Below are 22,292 nucleotides of genomic sequence, written 5' to 3'. Positions count from 1 at the left end.
AAGCTGATAAAGAAAGAAGTGAGTGAAAAAAAGAAAAAAAAAAGAAGAAAAAACCAGAAGGAGTTGGGACGAGGATCAAGGAGCGCTGCACACCTACAAGACCGGAGGAAGCAGCAGGAGAAGAGAGATTTGAAATGCCATACATCTGTTTTTAGGAAAGCGCTTCTACCTCTGATGCATCGTTGAGTATTCCGAAAACACGGCTCATTCTGCCTCCGGAAGCACAACTGTTTCATAATCAAAGGTCTTCTGCTGACTCAAAACTTGAATAGGAACTCGCGCTGTACGTTTTGCATTTGCCAGATATCGTTTTGTTCCAGTGGCTGCCAACATGTTCAACCTTTCTGCTGTGCAGAAAGAGGCAGAAGAAGTGCACAAAGTGAGGGATGCACACACTGCTGGCCTTCATGCTGTGTTCTAAATTGCTGCTAAAATTGGACTTCTATTGGAATCACAGATCATTTATTATAGGTTGTCAGTGTTTTCCCTAGGTTTGAAGAAGACTTGGATGCACTTATTTGGCGGAGGGTTTAGGGGTAGAAAATGTTACGTTTTTCAATGACAAAATATGCAATTTGACATCATTTTGGACGCTTTATTATAACCATATCTGTGTCTAAAACATTGGAAACGCTAGGGGCATATAGAAAATATATAACGCTCCGAAAGCTTAAAGACAAAACTTGTTAAAGAAGTCCACTGTAGCCGCATAAATTGCCGATTTCCGCTCAAAATATGATGGGCTTGTATGATTTCATAATTCCTGCATTTTTGTTGCAAAAAAGTCACATATATCTTAGCAGAAAGTTGAAAAATGTAGCGTTTTACTTCACAAAAGAGCAGCCATTTTCCCCTGTTGCCATGGGAACCTTATGAAGTGACGTAATCACGCGATGTGAGCATCATTGAAAAGCAGGGTGTTGGGGGGGGGGTGGAATCACTTTTTTTTTCTCTCTCTTTTTCATCAAACCACAATTTTTGCAAGTTCCCGCAATTTCATCGCATAAAATTGCATAAATATCCCGCATATTCCATCGCATTTTTTAAGAAAACGTGCCGCATAATCAAGGATTTTTTGCCCGCAACAATCACAAAAAAAATCAAAAACGCATTCTTCTGGAAGGACTGAATAGTAACTCAACAAATTCATCATACAATTTTAGAAATATGTATTCACAATGTATTCAACAATAACACCGGTACATACAATGTACATATGATGAGCACAGATATGTAAACTGTCTACACAAGAGGCCGCAGTAAGTGCAAAATGTGTAAGTGACGTGTTCCAGGAACAAACCTGAACAGCCAACAGACTAAAGAAGACAGACATCAACAGGTGTTTTGAACTTTTTGAAGTCAATCGACTCCCACAGTTGTGTAGACATCCCAGTATTAATCCACATATTAACCCACGCTTCCTCACGCTTTTAGTGTTCCTGGGTATTTACCAACCAGCAGCCATCGGGACGCTGGTGAAAGTCCTCCTGTAGTGTTCTCTGTCCTGCTGTTGTCTCCGTCATGCTGCCTGGTCCTGGCCCCATACATCCATGCCCTGTACCGGGGTTATAGCTTCTGTTTCGGGGGAAGGGGGCTTTGCCTTCTCCTTGCCCTGTCACTGCTTGTTAAGGTAAGCTAGGTTAGCCTCTTTGTGCGCGCTTCTCAAATGTACTTTCAAATTCGTGGGATTTTTCCCTTAATTGTCCACTTTATTTTACCACCTTCCACTGCGAGGCACTTGCTTTTATCTGACACGGTCATAATCAAATAGGACTCTGCCGCTTTCTTCCGACTTTCGGTACCACGATGATGCCAGGCGAGGGGCATGGACTATGTTGTGTTTAATTTGACGTGGAATGTCGGAATTTCTGGGTTCCCAGTCGGAAACTATTTGTCTACGGCATAGACTGAATAAAACGGGTCTATGTTCGGAAATATGTCAACTCTGAAAGATATAACGTTATTTGCTCTGTGAAAGACATTGACAAAGACGAAAACTGAGGACATTTACTCAATTGTTTTATTTCAGTTAGTTTTGCAAGCAGACATTACAGTTTTAGTTTAGTCTTTTTTTAAATTCCTTGTTTTTGTTATTTATTTCAGTTAACGACAATGTTTTTTCCCTCCTAGTTTTGGTTACTTCGTTTGTTTTCGTTAACGATTATAACCTTGGTTGTAACTCCATAATACTGCCAGTACTGTTGAAAAAGACATGCGTGAGTAATCAAAGATGGCACGTCGCTGTTTATACGTATTCATCTGCCCAAATTCCAACAGACTTTTAATTTAGTTGACAACACATTCCTTCAGGTATTGTCTGAATCAAGGCATCTCCCTAAATACCAACCAACTTGTTTGGTTGGTATAGGTTAGTTTTTTTTGGGGCTTTCTTTCCTGACTTGTTTCCTCTTTGCTAGTGTTGGCTCAGACAAGCTACCTCGGGGCCAAACTCATGACGATCATCTCAGGTAAATGACGTGGGACTAATTTAGTCACCTGGAAACATTCAGATCCAGATTAGAAAGTCTCACGAAGGCCACAAAAACATTAGGATGGGATTCGGTGCCACGGATCCTCATGGCCCAGACTGGAACTGGAGGGGGAAAAAAAGCTGCTACTTCAATCAGCTTTGTCTTTCGCCAGTCACACTGTGGAGGAAAACTCAGATCTGTGTGAGGTTGGGGGAATTGGGAGATTTTTAGCAACAGTGTGAACACAGCCTAAGTTGCCGTGCTACCACACTGACGGGGTTACGATGGCGTGAGAGCAGGGGCTGCTGGCCGGTGCTTCGGCACAGCTGAATTAGCAAGCTGCAGAGCCAGAAGCTGAAACATTACACCCAGGCTTCTCTCTCTCTCTCTCTCTCTCTCTCTCTCTCTCTCTCTCTCTCTCTCTCTCTCTCTCTCTCGTTTTCTCTCACCTCTCTCCCTCACCCTGCCTCTCTTTCATCTGAGGTCCTGGCATTTTCTTGCTCTTCATCATCATCATCCAGCCTTCCATCTCTCTCCGGTACCGCCTCCCCATCAGATTCCTCCCACGCGTCCTCTTCCACTCGCAGCAGAGCGCCGCGGAGAGGTTACGGCCTCATTTGAATATCCGAATGTATATCAACCTCCTCCTCGCTGGGGCGTGGCGTCGTTTTACGGTCGCACAGCTGCGGCGGCGTTATGGGACCTTCGGCGCAGTTAGCCACGAGCTAAAGAGAGAGTGTGCGGTGGGAGGGATGGAGGTGTGGAGAGGAGGGAAGCTTCTCATTCATTCTTCCCCGGTTGTAGACTAGCAGTGGTTTGGAGAAGACCCTTTCCACCCTGCCGAAGTCGTCACACACTTCCTTATGTTTATGTATGTGCATGTGCACTGCTGTGACTCCAGGCGCGTATGTGGGTTCATGCATAAACATCATGCACTGTATTCTTTTCTTTTTTTTTCATGTGTGTGAGTATTATTGTGGTAAACATATGTATTTGTATGGAGCTAAATCGGGGCCAAATGTTTTGTTAATTTGAAAAATATATATATATATATATATATATATATATATATATATATATATATATAGTTGAAAAACTAAAGCTTGAACTTGAAAATTTAAGTTTTGGTCAAAACTTGGAAAAAATAAAACCATGTATTCAAACTAAAAATAAGTGTACCAATTTTTCTTTCAGTTTGAATAAAATTTAGATTCAATTCTGGAATTATTTTGAATAAATTTTATAAATTTTCATTTTTCACTTTTATATTTCTTTTCAGTTCCACATTTCATGTTTTCAGATTCAAAACTTATTTTTTTTACGGCTTCAAATCTTTTTTTTTCCGGTTTTAGATCTGTTTTTCACTTTCAGATCTTTTTTTTCGGTTTCAGACTTTTGGCCCTGATTTGGCGTAGGGGGCGTGGCTTCAACTCATAGGGGCGTGGCATTATGAGTGACAGCCTAACAAAGAAGGCAGAAGACTCCTCTGTCATGTTGCCTTCAGGAAATGGTGTTACTGTGAGAACTATGACTGAATGCTTTCTATCCACTATATATATGTGCTTTTTACTTAACAAACTGATACCAGTGACAAAGTTCCATTTAAAAAATTGTTTTGGACAACACATGGTACCAATTACACTATAAGAGCAATAAACTGTGCCAGATTGTGCAGTTCAGCAGGAACAATGACTTCTCCCACTTCCATGTACGACTTATAGCACCACAGTATTCACTAGCACCAGCCCACAGGTAAGACGTGAAAGATATTAGCATTTTTGAATAGATACTTTGCGACATTATCTCCGCAGTGGCATTTTTTGTGATTAACACAAGGGAATATAGGTGGACAGCTGGACAAAGCTGGCAATCAAGCATCGCTAGCACTGAAGTTAGCATTAACTAACGTTAGCTTCACACTAGCTGGGGTTTTTACACTAATTTCAGTGTCCAGCTCAAGTTTTTTTTTACTTTAACGTGTAGTGGTCTTTGTGAACCTCTGTTTGTCAGAATGACCATAACTCGACAGTGGCTGCAGTGAAGAAGGTCTCTTTTTACACAGTAGACAAATATGACTTTACATTAATGCTCTGGCCTGATAAAGTACGTTTTACACACATAACGTTACATGTAACAGCATGACAGTTATGCCTTACAAAATATGCCAAGTGGGCAAACTTTGAAGGCTTCTACCACAGCCTAACTGTATCAGAATAAACTAACTTGTCTTTTTGTATTTGTAGGTCTACTGTCTGTTTTCTGGACCGTGTGTGTCCGTAATAAAAGCTTTGATTGATTAACAAAGCAGACCAGGATGTTGTTTAAACTAACCATGAAAAGGTAACACTATTAACTTAGCAATGTTAGTTATCTATAATGTTTTACATTTATAAGGCTCTGTCGAGTTATGGTCATTCTGACAAACCGAGGTTAACAAAGACCACCACACGTTAAAGTAAAAAAACTTGAGCTGGACACTTAAATTAGTGTAAAAACACCAGCTAGTGTGAAGCTAACGTTAGTTAATGCTAACTTTAGTGCTAGTGATGCTTCATTTCCAGCTGTCCACCTATTTTCCCATTATGTGTTAATGACAAAAAAATGCCACTGCGGGGATAATGTCCCAAAGTATCTGTTCAAAAAGGCTAATATCTTTCACATGTCCTACCTGTACGTAAGCAGGTTGCCTTGGCGGAGCAGACGCTACGCTGACTGCCGAGTGAATACTGTGGTGCTACATTCAAAGTCGTACATGGTAGTGGGAGAAGTCATTGTTCCTGCTGAACTGCACAATCTGGAACAGTTTATTGCTCTTGCTACAGTTTATTTGACCCTAACTTTCAATTCTTGCTGTGGACAAATTTCTGTCAGTATAAAAAAAAGTAGTGGTGTAACGGACCAAAGTCGATCGTGGTCCGTACGGATGGATAACTCGCGGTTCGGAATGCACGTGGACCGCGGATCAATTGTAAAGTTTAACCATAATAGTAGTGTATTGGGAAATAATTTTTTACTTTCGCTGTTAGTTAAAGTAAGCTGACAAATCTCTATGGAGGGTTGCCGTGAAAAGATACAGGCAACGCATTTTTCTTTTCACGTGAACGGCGCATGTTAAAGTCCTGTGCTTAGCCTTATATGGCACCGGTGCCTTAACGTGCGCCGTCTACCGGACAGAATAGCAACGCAGATTTCGGTGGCTCATTTCGGGACTCTCTGATTCTCCGAAACCGACGTCAGGGCTCCAGACTGCGACCAAATGGTCGCATTTTGCGACCAAAATTTTAGAATGTGCGACTAAATTTTACAGCCAGTCGCACATGTGCAACCAGTAAATTTGCCCCCTTTTTTACACTTAAACGTGGAAATTTCGGTACCTGAGAGCGTGTAAGCACAAAGCTTATCTGTAATATCTGCATAGTGACAGAGAGCGGAGCTCCGGCGCGCTCTGCAGTTTTGTTGAAGTTACAGTTAGTCACGGAAATGCCGATGAAGTGGTTACAAGTGTGGTTATATTTTTTCATAACTTCACACAAACAGCATTTGCTGCGATATTATATTAATATCGAGGCGAAAGCGGTCGCAGGGCTGTTGACGTTACACTTCCTGTGAGTCAAGCAGGCACAACGTTGGTTTATCTGCCCTGGGGACTGACTGACAGGCTGAAGGCAGCTTGAGTTCTACAGCACCTTTCAGGCACAAGGCAATTTAAAGTGCTTTACATGAAACATTAAAGAGCAATTAAAAACGGTCATGATGAAAATAAAACAGGCTAAAAAAGAATAATATAAATACAAGAATAAAAGTTACAGTGAGTAACAAATTAATAATTATTCTATTCAAGGTTCTAGAGCAGGTTTGGGAGGAGAGAGGCAGGGGTTTATTTTTTATTTTAGTTTAGTAGCCTAAACAATGCATGTTTAATTTTAAGTTGAATTCATTGTAATTGTAGACTGGAGACTAGAGCTGGTATATTTTTTAAATATTTCATGACAGCGATGGTGCTGTCGGTTTACCTTCTATGTTGCAAAAGTGCAAAATGTAAATGGACTGTTTTTATATAGCGCTTTACAACAAATCTCCCGATTGGCAGGCGACCGCTCTACCACTGAGCCACAGCCGCCCCAAAATAAAATGTGAAACTAAATTTGAAACAGCACATTGTAATTTCTGCATCTATTATCAAAGTGTTTATTACTAATACAGTGGAAATTAGTATAAATGTGAATATTTGGTTAGTATGTTGATTTACGCTGTGTGCCCCTAAATTTTGTGGTTGCGGCCCTAAAATGTTCAGTTGGGGGCCACTGTGCTCCTAGTGAAAAAAGTTAGTCTGGAGCCCTGGACGTTACAGGCAACCGAAGCATCGCTGCATGTCACGCTAGTAAACATCAATTTACAATATTACACAAATATTGAATCAACCTACTAGCTAACAGTAGGCTAACGTTACCCAAAGCCAAGCGTAACGTTAGCCTACCGTTAGCTAGTAGCTTGATTAAACACGGTTAAAATGCTGACAGCTAAACGGTAGGGTTGGCTATCGTTTGGACTTTTACGATTCTGATGCCGAACCGGTACTTTTAAAATGATTCCGATTCCTAAACCGATTCTTGAAAAATGGAAACATGACCTCAAAGATGTAATATGTTTACTAGCGATCACGTGCAGTGAATGGTTAATATGCTTTTACGTCCGTTTTGGTGAGCCCAGAGGGGGAAATATGGCATTTTAAAAGTAGCCTACATTTACGGTAGCTAGCTAACGGTAGACTACAGAGAAAGTGGGATATTTTTACGTCTGTTTCGGAGCAACAGAGTGAAAATAAACGAGGAACCAAAATTTGCGTTATAATCCGGTCCAATTCCTACCGGTTGGTTTTGGTATCCAACCCTACTAAACGGTGTAAAAGTGTGAGGATTCTTCAGCGGGACGTACAAAGATATGAGCTAACAGACACAAACTAGCACTATGGTCACTGCTGTTGTCAACCTCGTGGTGCATTCAAAGTTATCGTAAAATACCCTTTTCTCATCAGTTTTTGTCGTTTAACAGCAATTTACTGGCGAAAGAAGTAATCATTATTGAAAGTTGATATTATTACATTTTTTGTCTCGAGATTTCATACCCTAATACCAAAGTCCATCGTCATTAATACATACTTTATGGCTGTGGTTCCCAGGGATCCTCAAACACTTCAAATACCATTCATTTTTTTTACCATAAAAAGTTAGGTTTTTTTTTTTTTTACATTGGCACCAGGAGTTTGACCTATCTTCGATCTTTGTCAACCTATCTTTGATTGTTTTTGAAATTCAGGGTGGGTAGGATTAAATAAACCTGCTACGTCTTTTTTTTTTTTTATTAATTTTGCATCTCAAAATGGACAATTTTACACGGCTGTGTTCAATAGTTACAATTTTGCTCAAGAGGCAGCTGTAGTGTTGCACCTTTTTCCGCCTTTTTTACATGTCTTTCTCATGTGTTCCAGGTGTCAGATACCCTTGCTCTTAGGCCCTGATCCATTCTTCTTTCTTCACTTTGTCCACGTGCATTGCTTTCATCCATTTCTTCCATCCTCCACCTCTTTCCTTTCATGTCTTCACCCTTACATCCACTCACCTCTCTCCCCACACCACTCACATTCACACTCACCTCCACTCTTCCATGTTGTTTATACTATTTGTTATCCAGTTCATTGATCCATTTCCTTCCGTTTCTGGGTGTTTTTTATTTTTATTTGCCATTATCTTTGTCCATCCCCACTTTCTCTTTCTGCTTCTCCTCTTCCTCCTTTATTTATGTCTCCTGCCGTTGGTCTGTGCCTCTTGTGTCCTTGTTGTTGGTCTGTGGTGTCTTGTGCCCTCTTCAGCCTTTGTGTGTTGTGTGTTTTATTGTTTGTATATGTGTATATGTATATGTGTATATATGTATGTATGTGTGTGTATGTGTATCTGTATATGTTATATATATATGTGTGTGTGTGTATATTTGTGTGTGTATGTATATGTGTGTATGTGTATGTGTGTGTGTGTATATATGTGTGTGTGTGTGTGTGTGTGTGTGTGTATTGTGTGTGTGTATGTGTATATGTGTATATATGTGTGTATATAGTGTGTGTGTGTGTTATGTGTGTGTATATATATTTATATATGTGTATATATGTATATATATATTGTGTATATATATATGTATGTGTATATGTGTGTATATATGTATGTGTATGTATTATATGTGTGTGTGTATATGTGTGTATGTATATATATATATATATGTGTATATATATGTATGTGATATGTGTGTATATATATGTGTATGTATATATATGTGTGTATATATTTGTTATATATATATGTATGTGTTATGTGTATATATATGTATATATATGTGTTATATATATGTGTGTATATATATGTGTGTATATATTGTGTATATATTGTGTATAAATGTATATATATATATGTATATATATATATGTGTATATATATGTGTATGTGTATATATGTGTATATATATATGTATATATATGTATATGTATATATATATATTGTATATATATATATATATATGTATGGGTGTATGGGTGTATATGAAGGAAAGAAGTAGAGCTAAATGCATAGTGCTCAGGTACAACGCTGCTTGAGTTAGGGGTTGTATTCTCCCTGTATGAATAGTGGCATTAGTGTGTGTGTGTGTGTGTGTGTGTGTGTGTGTGTGTGTGTGTGTGTGTGTGTGTGTGTGTGTGTGTGTGTGTGTGTGTGTGTGTGTGTGTGTGTGTGTGTGTGTGTGTGTGTGTGTGTGTGTGTGTAAAAATAAAAAAAGCTTTTCCCTGCTTGTTCTGCCTGTTGAGTCACGCTACAGAATGTAAATGAATGTTGATAAATCACTTCCTTTGTCACAGTGCAGCAGGTTCGTGGTACCCTGTGAATGATGAGGGAAGAAAGAAACCGAAACCGATTTTGGTGGTTTAAAAAGTCTTCACTAGAAGTTATGGAAACTTCTTTTCTGCTCTGTTTTGCACACCCTGCAAGAATACATAATCCAAAGATGTGTGTGTTTTGTGTTTTTTTTTCCCCCTTTTCTTTCACCCCATGGTTTTCTCATCCAATCCAAAGAAGTGCTGTGCTTTCAAATCCCCCACCGTTCTCTCTCTCTCTCTCTCTCTCTCTCTCTCTCTCTCTCTCTCTCTCTCTCTCTCTCTCTCTTCTCCAGCTTTGCTCCTTTTCACAAACCGATACTCGTCGTCCTAAATATCCCGCCTGCGCCCCACCACAATTCACCGTGCAGGAAACTTTGTCTGACAGGAGTGTTCGGGGAGTGTTCTTGAGGGGGTGGCGTCTCCAAAACACCCGAGTTAAGTCTTCCGTGACGGAGACCGAAAGGCTGAAAGCGTCTCGCTGTGCCGCAAAGTTTCGCCCGCAAAAATATCGAGGAAACCTAAATACCCCGTGATAATGAGACGAGTCGACTTTGAAGGTCGATTTATTTCCCGACTCCAGTGTGACCTCGGGATTACGAGAGCCACCTCGTGAGGCCAAACTGGTCGTTATGATGGCACACAGCGGTGATTGAAGTGAAAACCTGGGTGTTGTGGGTTAAAAATGATTATGGATTAACATGACAGCGAGGTTTTTTTTTTTTTCGCATCACCGTAATGCCAGCCAAGCAAAGCAAAGGAGCTTAGTGCTTTTAGCACTCAGTTCTGGTCTATACGGTAGCATCTGTTGTAGTCGGACACAGCGTACACACTCCCGAGACACTCAAACACACGCTGGAGGGTCATAAAGCCCTGTTTTAATGCACTGATGGGGGGAGGAGAGAGTGTGTGTGTGAGTAGTTTGGTGATACAGTATGAAGGAAGGCTTTTCACAGAGGACAATTCCTCTGGAGTCACAACAGGTGTGTGTGTGTGTGTGTGTGTGTGTGTGTGTGTGTGTGTGTGTGTGTGTGTGTGTGTGTGTGTGTGTGTGTGTGTGTGTGTGTGTGTGTGTGTGTGTGTGTGTGTGTGTGTGTGTGTGTGTGTTGTGTGTTGTGTGTGTGTGTGTGTGTGTGGATTGCTGAAGCGAATTATGAGCCGGGCACTAAAAGGAGGAGGAGGGGCGGGTGGAGGGCTTATGAAGGGTCCCCTCTGCCCCACCTGTAGCCTGTCAGCTGTTGTAAGCCTGTTAAAACGTCAGCTGTTTCTGAGGAGAAGTGTGTGTGTGTTTATGTGAGGGTGTTTGTTAGTCAATGTCAGGGAGCTTGTGGAGGTTAGAGAGGGAGGGAGGGAGAGGGAGGCGGAGGGCCCCCGGCTCCGTGTGGCCCTCACCGCCCCCAGTTGTACATTAAACGCCTCGTCGCCTTTGGGGATTTGTTTGTGGAAAACCCAGCGCCCCGTGCCTGCGTCGAGCGCCGTGGCGGCCTGGTCTTGTCTTGTCAGACGCTCGAAAAGATTTCGAGAACGACGTCTGAATCTTTGATCAGGAAAAAAAAAAAGTTGAACATGTTGATGAGGGCTTCAAGTGCCATTACAATATCCTTCCGAAGGATATACACGTTAATCTGAAAGATGAAATCTTCACAGGGTTTTTCCTGGCTCAGAATTGGCCTTTTTTGGGACGGGGGCTATGCACGACAAAAAGCATGATTGGTACGCGTACAGTGAAGGCAATGAGTCAAACAAAAATGTTGATTATGCTTCAGTACATGAAACCCCAATCAACAAAACTGCTTAAAAAATTAATATTAAAATACCACCGTTAAAATCACCGGGAGAGTTCGACACAGCCAGACTCTGGACGGTCAAACTAAGATTAGCGTTCCTATTCAAGCTTATGTTCTGCTTTTCAACTGTTCAGTGGTGAATTGCTATTAAACACATTCGGAGAGAATTTGAATTGCTATTTTTTTTTTTTTTATCTCAATTTCTATTATTTTGGCGCTGGTAATTTTCCTTTGGGGCTAAATAAAACCTCTTTGGAGGGTGCCAAAAATTCCTCTATGCAGGAAAAACCCCTGCCTCATTCAACCAAAAAGCCAAATTTCTCAAATGCATGTGTGTTTTATTGTTGTTGTAACACAAAGCAGCTGTACGAGAGATTTGCCCAAAATAAAATCCTGATTTAAATCAGGAAATATCTGATCAAAGAGTAAGAACACAAGAACAAGTATTCAGGGCAAGCTTTCACTACCTTTTTGTGGAAACATTTTGGTTGGTTACACAAATAACCTCGATATGGAAACAAGAAAATAAACAGCTGGATTTGTTGGCAGCCACTTCTGCAGATTTGGCGAGGAAAATGGTTCCACATTTGGTCTGTGGCATCACTTTTGTCAACAAGTTGAGTGGACTGTGATCAGTCGAGGCTTGGTGGACTCTTTGATGCGGCTTCGTGTTTTCGGACCTTTTCTTTTCTGCTCTCATAAGCCAGACTGTTCGCAGCTAATTTACGGTCCTTCACGTTATCCAAGGAAAAGGTTAAAATCAGGAGCAACTGGACTTGGTTAAAGATTAGGGCTGCACAATATATCGTTTTCTTTTAAAAATCGTTATCGCAATATCAACTGGTGCAATATACACATCGCGAAAGGCTGCAACATATCGCGAAAGACACTCTTAGCTAACACCTGTTGTGGTAGGTGAAAGAAAGTATATGAATTTCGGGAAAGAGACTTCCGATACAGTATTAGGGGACCACTGAGGCCTATATAAAAGAGACTTCAGATACAGTATTAGGGGACCACTAAGGTCTATATAAAAGAGACTTCAGATACAGTATTAGGGGACCACTAAGGTCTATATAAAAGAGACTTCAGATACAGTATTAGGGGACCACTAAGGTCTATATAAAAGAGACTTCAGATACAGTATTAGGGGACCACTAAGGTCTATATAAAAGAGACTTCAGATACAGTATTAGGGGACCACTAAGGTCTATATAAAAGAGACTTCAGATACAGTATTAGAGGACCACTAAGGTCTATATAAAAGAGACTTCAGATACAGTATTAGAGGACCACTAAGGTCTATATAAAAGAGACTTCAGATACAGTATTAGAGGACCACTAAGGTCTATATAAAAGAGACTTCAGATACAGTATTAGAGGACCACTAAGGTCTATATAAAAGAGACTTCAGATACAGTATTAGGGGATCACTAAGGCCTATATATAAAAGCATCCAAAAAGCAGCATGTCATAGGACCTTTAAGTAAAAGAATGTTGGAAATGATTTCCCTTCATCTGTTTTAAATTAATCAAGCAATTTGTTGTATTTTAGAAGAATACTGAATGCTGTTTATTTTCAACAATATTCAACAACTTTCAAGACGATCGATACCGCTTCGTTCGTTGGTGCTCCTGGTGGTTTTAACAACCATCTTTATGGTCGTTGGAGATGCTCAAGGCCAAGTTGGAACCACCATTGTTGGCATTCTCACATGAAGCCAAATATAAGCATTTGGGAGAATGCCAACGATGGTTGTGAATAACTATGACCTGGACGACCGAAATACCTTTTATAATTCTCCAGAGCCTGGAGAGTGGTGTCTTCAGATGACCAAACCCAAAGATTCAATTTATTATCATTTTTGCTTTAAAGATGACCGAAATGATTAATGGATTATAAAGAAAGTTACTGATCAATTTTCTATCGATCGACCCCTTAATCGACTTCATTGTTTCAGCTCTATTTGATGTCATGGTCGTGGAAAATCTAGCGATTTCTGATTGACTGTCAGGTGTCTGTTTAAACCAAACAACATAGTGGTTCCCGAGCTTCTTTGGCTGGTGAGCTCTTAAGATGAAGCAATGTCTGCTTGTGACCCTTCGTGTTTACAGCCTGCTAACAACTCATGTTACCCGTGTCAAAAAGTTATTTTTACTCCCATGTTTTGGAACGATGAAGGGGTGAAAATGTCCTGTATTTCACAAGATAAATGCAGGAAAAGAACAACAGAAACATATTATTTTTTTACTCTCTTATCACATAAATCATCCTCAGATGTATCCGGTATCACCTTACGTTCCAGTCAACAGATGAAGCACCTTTTTTAAATCGGGGCTCGCTGTGTATACTAAAACTGTAGATAACCATAGCAACAGAGCTTCTGCTTTGTCAGTTGACTTATTTTTAAATGAACCTAACAAAGGGTTAAACTGGAGACAAACTTTTAAAAATGGACGACCAAACTATACTTTTTTTTTGTACAAAACTTATATTCCCCTGAACAAAAGTTCTACCCTGCACAGCTGAAAACATATGCATGTTTTTTTTTGTAAGCTAAGGTTCTCAGATTTAAAAGGTTTGCACAAGCAGACTTACAAAAATACAGTCTTAAATTGTGATTAAAATCTCGCCTGATGATCAGACTGACCTGCACACAGCGTCCCTTTAGCCGGACGTCTTAATGTTTTTTTATTGCCCCAACTAGGGCTGCAACAGACGATTATTGTCATTGACGATTAATCTGTCAATTTATTGTTTTGATTAATCGATTAGTTGTCTGTTTTATAAAAAGGCAGAAAAATTATGAGAAAATGTCGATCAGTGTTTCCCAAAGCCCAAGATGACGTTCCTAAATGTCTCGTTTTGTCCACAACTCAGATATTCAGTTTACTGTCACAGAGGAGAGAAGAAACTAGAACAATATTCACATTTTAATAAGCTGCAATCACAGAAGTTTTCTTTTTTTTTTCTTTAACAATTACTTAAACCGATTAATCGACTATCAAAATAGTTGCCGATTCATTTAAATCTATAGTGCGTAGTTTTGTTCTCCTCGTCCCCATGAGGAATTTTAAGTAAAAACAACAAAACTGTCGGCGCGTCCACATGATACAAGCCTTCCGTGATCGCGCAGCAACCCCCTCCCCCGTGCAGTTGCTAGTAGCCAAGGAGGACACGGAGGATTCAAAAACATGATGGACTCTTCAGAAGAGGTCATTATCTTCACTCTTTCTGCGCCGGAAAGTCACCGGACGCCACAATCTTCTGAACATAGCCATACTGAGAAACCCAGAGAGAGTTGTGTGGAGCTGATGGTCTTAATTAGCTTTGTAGCAACTCATTTGGCAATGGCTTGAATGTAACGGACGTTCATTAATATCAAAAAGTTACACACTAAAGCTTTAATAGTAGTAATCAACGACTGAATGATCAATCTTCCAACCAATCCGGAGCAAGTGTCGTATCCGTCCCGCCACTGCGGATCAAACTGTGGTAATGTTTGCTGCGTTGGGAGCAATTAACTCGGTTATTAATCTGTAACTGGACTTCTAACACAACTGGCACAGCTGCGTCAGTCTCATCCGCGCTTGTCATAATTTTTTCTGTCACTAATTTTCATGACCGTAGCTAGCTATGTGGGACGATTATATGTTGGCACTCTTAATCCTGCCTGCTGAGTAGGGCTGTCCTCAAATAAAAGAATGACTAGTCGACTAACGGTGATGATTTTTGTCAACTCTGAGATGAGTCGATTTAATTGACGGATATGTCACGGAAGGCTTGTATCATGTGGACGCGCCGACCGTTTTGTTGTCTTTACTTAGAATAAAGGCAATAAAAAACAAAACAAAATAATCTTAAAAACCCACCCTGAAAAAAATAAGTTTCTCTACAAAGAGTCATGCAAAAGCACCACTTTAAATCTTGTGTTAACCAGAGATGTGCTCATACGTTTCTTGGGAGAGAAGTCATTCAGCATGAAAAAGCACAAAAAAATGGACTAATCGACTAAATAAATTTTAGTCGACTGAGACCAAAACGACCAATTAGTCGACTAAAAGGGGGGCAACCAACTATTCGACTTTTTCCCCAACCGGCACAGACGGCCGTCAGTGAGCACACAACGCCAGATCTATTTGTTTCACTAAACGCATCTGAGATGTGATTGGTGGTTCAGAACCAGGCCCATTGAAACCAGGAACTATCCGATCAAGGAATGAGGGTCTACTAATCTAACAAGACACATTTCAGTCGTTCATAAGCATTGAGGTTCGATAGCCAGTCCCAGTCACACAGGGTCATGGAAAACCTCCCCTCTACATCTGGCCAAAAGGAGCGTAACACGTCAAACACTTTTCTAGTCTCGTAGTATTTCCATCCAACAAGCCTGCGCTGGCTGTTTAATACATCAGAGAAATAAGACTCGGTTTTGGCCCTGGAAAAGATGTTTCCAATAACAAGTCAGACAAGAATGACAATTTTTACAAGAGGATTTCTCCCTCCCGAATCCAAACAAGTCTTCGAAATCACCATCGATGGTTCTTTAATTCCTGACGTCTGCTCTTATTTTTCTGGGCGTAAGCGTAACGTCTGCCGTCTCCCGGCTCTCCAGGCGGCCATGCTGGCGTGGGAGTCACAGGTGCTGAGTGATTTATGGCTTTAATTTCACTTGATGGATTCAAATATAATATAGCAACAAGCATAGAGAATTAATTAGGACAACACAGACAGAGGTTCTGTCTCCCTTTAGTGCTTTTGGCAGGGAGACAGTGAAAACACTACTCCACACATACTGAACTCAGGGAGACGCGTGTACGTTTAAAGGGATTTGTTGAGGAATAGAGTATTTATTGATTTCACCTTAAAACAACCTTTCATTTTAAAACTGGGAGTAATAGGAGCGGCTTCAATGAAAATTCAGAGGCATGTGATAGAAGGATTCAGCCAAAAACAGCTGTAAAAGTGCACATCACCAGTACTAATCTGTCCCTGAAAGTGTCCCTGTGTCTGAGTGATCGTGTCGGCCTGGGAAAGCAGAAGGCTTGGGGCTGCAGCGACAGGCTTCTTTTTTGGGGGTTAGCCTTTGTGGTGGCAGCTGAGCGAGGCGGACAGTTGAAGGGAACAGGTTGCTGCGTCTGTTAGGGCTCGTCTTGCTGCTCTTGACCTTTTAGACCTTTTTAGCTGTGACAGCTCCTGGGGCCGGGAGATACCAAATCACCGCGGATTGGGAGAGCCAGGCCCGGGCACTAGGGCCGCACCATATGAGGGGAAAAAAAATAAATCTAATTGCGATTATGATATTGCGATTGCGATATGATTCACGATATTTGAGGGAATGATCATTGTTGTGTCATTATTCTCATTTTCATTGAAAAATATTACAATTAAACCGATTTTATAGTGTGTATCTGTACCAAACTGTAGAAAAGGATTTGTAGGCAGCACAATACTTACCCCACCCCCTTATTTGGATATTGCACTAGTCCATATCCAGATTAATTGTGCTGCCCGAGCCAGTCCTGTTGTATAAAACCTAACCATAAACAAATGCTATAAGCTTATTTAACAAATGGAAAACCATACTTACCTAATAGAAGCTTTTCCAATGACTGATTGGAAAAGAACGTTGACCGTAGTCATTAATACTATTGTGTTAACGCAGCCAGGATGTTTTAAAGGTACAGTATGCAATGCGTTCCTTAAAGAAAACCAATGTATAGACTCATACAAAAGCATTCCCTCTCATTCATCACTTCTGGTCCTCTAGAACTGAATGAACTAGACGTCTGACATGAAGTATAACATTCGTTGTATCGGCGTTCCAGCAGCGTGGTGTCAAATGTAATGCCGTGGAAGTGTTGATCAACGAGAAGCCGGGTCAGGTTTTAAACTGCGCTCGTTGGATGCTGGCACACATAATGCGGCGTGTAGATGGATAACACGTTGAAGTGTATTTTCTCTGTACGTGCATCTTGTGAGCTGTATTGTGCTCTTTGTCAAGAGTGTGACAAAAATGTGGAGAATTCCTCAACAATGTAGGTCGCGCACAAAGAGAAGAGCTCACGAGCAGAGCCACACCAGAGAAAAGCTTTGTCATTTTTTTTTTTTTTTTTGTAATTTGCCTCATCCTCAGGAGGAAGGCAGATTTGCATAATCGGGGTATTCACTGTCAAACCCTTGAAAGCACATCGTGTTTATTCACAAACCTAACAGTCATGTCGCACAAAGACAAAGTACCAAATAAGCTTGTCTTCAACAAAACCTCCTCGAGTTTGTCTTTTGTGACGGCACATCACTGAGGTGGCACACCTATCACACGGAACAAAACCAAATCTTTGGGCCTTTTCTCCCAACTGTGCCCGAGTATTTGCAGCTCCATTGCAGGATGTAGGTTTATCGTTTCCAGAGCAGTAGCTTATACACTGCTGTGTTCCCTTTCAACATAAATAAATACACTTGCCTCAGGGCAAAAGATGTGCTTCTTCTCACCGCTCTGTTAAAGGAGAGAGAGAATAGATATCTTTTCGTTTTGTGTTTTGTGCCTCCCCCACCTCTCCCTCAGTGCCCGGATCCCCACCGCACGTAGCCAGCATCACACAGTCTTGGCCAACGCTCGCGTTTGTCTCAGGGAGAGCGGAGGTAGGCTCATAGATCCCCATTTTAGGCTCCGGGCCAACACCCAGTGTTCAACATGGAGGGGCCCCCAGGCAGCCGTGCACATGGACGACAAATGTGGATGGCAAGCGGTGGAAAAACCTGTAAAAGGGGCTGCGAGATAAGTGCTGAGCACTTGTGTTTGTTTGGAAGTAATTGTGTCCTGACATGGGGATTGTTGTGTTAAGTGGTGGTGTATATTTTTTTTCCCCCATCCATGGGCAGATTTCCCGCTAGGGCTGGGCGACATGGAGAAATTCAGATCTCACGATATTTTTGATATTTTTTATTCTAGGGTTGACAGTTGGTGCTTTAACAAAATATCTTCACACTTAGATTTTAGATAAATAATCATCAATAATGTGGATATAATGACTACTAACAAATAATAGAACAGCTAGAACAGTCTGGTAAGTTCAGAAAAGTACATCATTTACTGTAATGCAGCCTTTAAAACCAGGAAAAGACAACCTGTCATATCAGGATATTACGCTATCCAAAATCTAGTCTCATCTCACGATATCGATATAATATCGATATATCACCCAGCCCTATTTCCCGCTCCTGATAGACGAAGGGAGTTCATTTTTCTTCTGCCCTCCCATCTCACATTTATCCATATAAGTTATTGCCTCAAGACCAAATGGGCCCTTTGGAATTTTTGCCCCTCGTTTAACCCGTTGGGCTCCAGGCACAGACGTGCCTGCGACCATACATTCATACGCTGTGTTGTGTGGAAACTCAATGACACAACTGTTTCGCAGACTCCTGGCCTCCCATTTCCCACACCCTCCAGGCCCCCTCAGAGATTTCCAGGTCAGGAAAGGGCACGGGCTGAGATCCATTCCTTGGGAAGCGGAGCCACTGTCGCAAACAGTCCCAGACAGCGATTCTCTCCTTTTACAGCCCTCTCTTCGGTCATCTGACTGTAGCTCGCCAAGTTCGGACCTGTGAGGATTTGATTTCCACAGCTTTGGACTTAGCGTCGGATCCCAATAGTCACCGGCGGCCTTCATCGGAGCTGACAGGGGGAGAAGATGTGGCGTGCAGCCGGCAGAGTTTGACAGCAGAGGAGTCATTTTGGAATCGAGTGTAGAGCGTTTGGGCTGAGGGGCACGAGACATTACCGGTTTGTTGAACTCTCCGACAGCTGAGCATGCAAGTGTATATCTGTGTTGCTGTGTTGCTGTGTGTGTGTGTGTGTGTGTGTGTGTGTGTGTGTGTGTGTGTGTGTGTGTGTGTGGGGGGTGTGGGTGTGTGTTTTTTTGTTGGGGGGGGGGGAAAGGGCCCCGAAAAAAAGAAGGAGGGAGGCCCCGCCCCCCCCCCTGCTGGCAGCTCATGATCCAAATGGAGGATATACGTACACACACACACACACACACACACACACACACACACACACACGCATACGCAAGGATAGATCAACGCCCAGGATCTGACACACTTGGCTAGGCAGCGTGACTCCCTCACTCTCTACTCACACACACACACACACACACACACACACACACACACACACACACACACACACACCCTTCCATTTGTCTCCTTATAGTGTAAAAAACAAACAAATAGGGTAGTAAACATGCTTAAGTTGTGTAATGTCTAATGATTATAGTCATAGATTACTCGGTCCATTAATAATGGCATTTTGTTTATAAAATATAAAAACATAATGAAAAATACCCTTCACAAGTTCTCCAAGTCCAAGATGACATCTTTTAAAGGTGCCCTGCCACACAAAACCGTTTTTCCTTGTATTTTTTTTAATATGTCAGGTCCATATGTGTTTGTGTTATGTGGTGAATGTGAAAATGAACTGCTACCTCCTCTGTCAGCTCTAGCCACTGGAAAGAAATCGGAGAAATCAGGCCAATCACAAAAGCTGGTCAGTATGACGTCATGTTGCCTGAGCTCATTACTATTCATGAGCTTGCCCAGTTGCGCTGGGTAAAGGATGCTGATAGCCAGGCTCTCATTGGCTAGCTGTTAGCCAATCAGAGTCAAGCAGCTTAGCTCGTTGAATATTAATGAGAACTGGCAGAAATCGAGCCGAGTCTTCCTGCAGGCTTTCTATACCACGCTAGAATGGCTTGAAACAAGGTAACCAAGGTAACCAAGGCATTCTTTCCACAAAATGTTTACGGAGTCCACGGTAGAACTTCAGACATCACCACAAAGTCATGAAATACGTGTGGCAGGGCACCTTTTAAAATGTCTCGTTTTTTTCTGTCGAACCCAAAAACCCAAGGATATTCGCTTTACGATACAAAACAGTGTTCGCTATTTCTGCCTAATGAATGACTTAAACGAGTAATCTGTCATCAAAAAGGAATTTGCCCATTGATTAGTCAACCGATCATTAAGTGCTACGCGGGGGGTTTGTATTAATTTTTGTCTGTTACATCGTTGTTTCGTAGCAATGCAGCTTAGATTCAGATCGATGAGATAAAGTCTGTATTTAATTGTCCCGTAACAGTTTCACCCTGACTGCATGGAAACAAATAGAAATCAATGGCAGCTGGCTGGGATGTTAGGTTGAAATGATTTCTCATTATTTAGCTGTTGCTCAGACAAGACCTAGCAATTTAAAGAGGTCTTCTCGGGCTCCGGGGAACATTTTATGGATGTTTTTTTTTTTTTTTACCATTTTCACCGTATGATTGAGTATTTGAAAAGAATATTGACCGCTCAGTCAATGATGAGGATATTTGTTAGTTGCGGCTCCAAATTGCGCTGATGATTTGTAGTAAACGTTCCCGTTTTTTTTTTTTTTTTAAAGAGACGAACAACAAGCACCTCATTTGCCAACACAAGACACTGATGAATTGGTGGCAGTTGCTGAAGGCATATTAGGGCAAAGGGTGACCTGGGAGGGGTTTGTGGGTGGGCAAGGGGGGGGGGGGAGATGTGTACTGTGAGTGTGTTCACAAGAAGCAGCAACAGCAGAGGAGGGGGTGTCCAGTGAGAAGGGTAATTTGGGGCGTTCAGGCCAAGGCGTTCCACCAGCAGTTGTCACTTTTGCAGCAGTCGAGTTGGACCGTCGTTCTCTTCAGGACTGTACCCCTCTGTGGTCTTTCACTTGGACTATCTCGCTCTTCTTCAAATTAACTGGCCTCAATCCGAAACTAGACTTTCGGTGTGTGACATTTGTGTCAGAGCACTTCCAAACCGCCTTTTGGCATCTTTAAGCTTGTGATGCACGACCCAGGGAAACATTTCACGCTGCAGCGCTGTGCGTGTGTGTGTGTGTGTGTGTGTGTGTGTGTGTGTGTGTGTGTGTGTGTGTGTGTGTGTGTGTGTGTGTGTGTGTGTGTGTGTGTGTGTGTGTGTGTGTGTGTGTGTGTGTGTGTGTGTGTGTGTGTGTGTGTTCCCTCTGATGTAGTAATTGGTTTGAATTGACATGAACGCCGCTTCACTTAAAAACCATAATTACTTAAAGAGAAAATGTCATTCTCGATGGCTGTTATTTTTTTATTTATTTAAGTGTTCACATTTCTTCTCCTCTGGCTAAAACTAACATATTTTTTTTTTTGAGCTTTCACATGCTTGATGTAAGCCAAAGTGCGAGAGACGGCCTCTGAAATGTTCGGTCTAATCAGCCCTGGGAAGCCGTCGGTCGGTGGGGTGCACTGCTGGCGCCTCCGAGGGCTTTACGAGGTAGATAGGGAGGAGTGCGAGGTGACTCGCTGCGTGGACTGTTGTCCATCATCAGCCGCCGAGCTGACACCTTCCCCAGCCCCCGAAATCTGCTGAGAGGCGCTCGAGAGCGGAGGGGGGAGATTTACGGTTGATAGCTTGTGTTGTCGTGCAGCTCGTAACGTCACACCTGTTCTTTTTCTCTCTGGAATTGAAGGTCTTACACGGCCATTACTGTGCCGAGGGAGTGTCACGATCCTCGCGTGGCCTCCGACACCTGTTCAAAACCACCCCTGTGTACTTCAAAAGTACACGCGGATAGAAAGCTTTGAAGATATCCTGATGGTTTTTGATAACCGTGTTGTTCGGTCTGCTTGTATCTGGGGTTTTTCCCAAGTCAAGTCAGTCAAACAGAAAGTAAATAGCAGGAAGTTGTTTTTCCATGTTCAGTAGCCTCGAGGTATTCATTTTAGAGCTCAGGAGATAGCGGCCTTATCTACTTTTTCTTTTAGAAGAAATGGTCTGTCTGCCTTTACAGCATATCCTCTGTAACACATCTTAGATAGATATGTGAGATATGGTTAGATGAATACTTTGCATGGCGCTATTCTCTAGAGCTGCAAAGATTAATCAATTAATCGATTATGTGTCGATTATTACATTTGATTAATCATTTAAACCCTCAAAGGATTAAGTTTATTTTGTCTTTTTTGAGCTGCAAAGATGAATCGGTCAGCAACTAAAATCGCCAACTATTTTGTTAATTGATTAATCAGTTTGATTCGTTTGAAAGGTTCACTGATTAATCGATTAGTCGCGAACCC

At 41.7% G+C, this 22,292-nt stretch overlaps 1 protein-coding gene across 9 annotated transcripts in view; it reads left to right on the top strand.

Moving 5' to 3' along the window:
* The window catches only part of mef2d (myocyte enhancer factor 2d), a 143,865-nt gene that overhangs the window by 16,242 nt on the left and 105,331 nt on the right, over positions 1 to 22,292 (top strand). Inside the window, exon 1 of one of the 9 annotated variants that reach the window (XM_039804956.1) lies at positions 18,633 to 18,958. The exons of the other annotated variants lie outside the window; for them this stretch is intronic. The gene's annotated coding sequence lies outside the window, so the exon portion shown is untranslated. Of the gene's footprint in view, positions 1 to 18,632; positions 18,959 to 22,292 lie in introns of those variants that run through there. 9 annotated transcript variants of the gene reach the window in all.

Source organism: Perca fluviatilis, chromosome 7 (assembly GCF_010015445.1).
Source record: "Perca fluviatilis chromosome 7, GENO_Pfluv_1.0, whole genome shotgun sequence".
NCBI classification, from domain to species: domain Eukaryota; kingdom Metazoa; phylum Chordata; class Actinopteri; order Perciformes; family Percidae; genus Perca; species Perca fluviatilis.
Note: the sequence above shows the minus strand (reverse complement) of the source record. Positions and strands in the feature narration are given on the sequence as shown.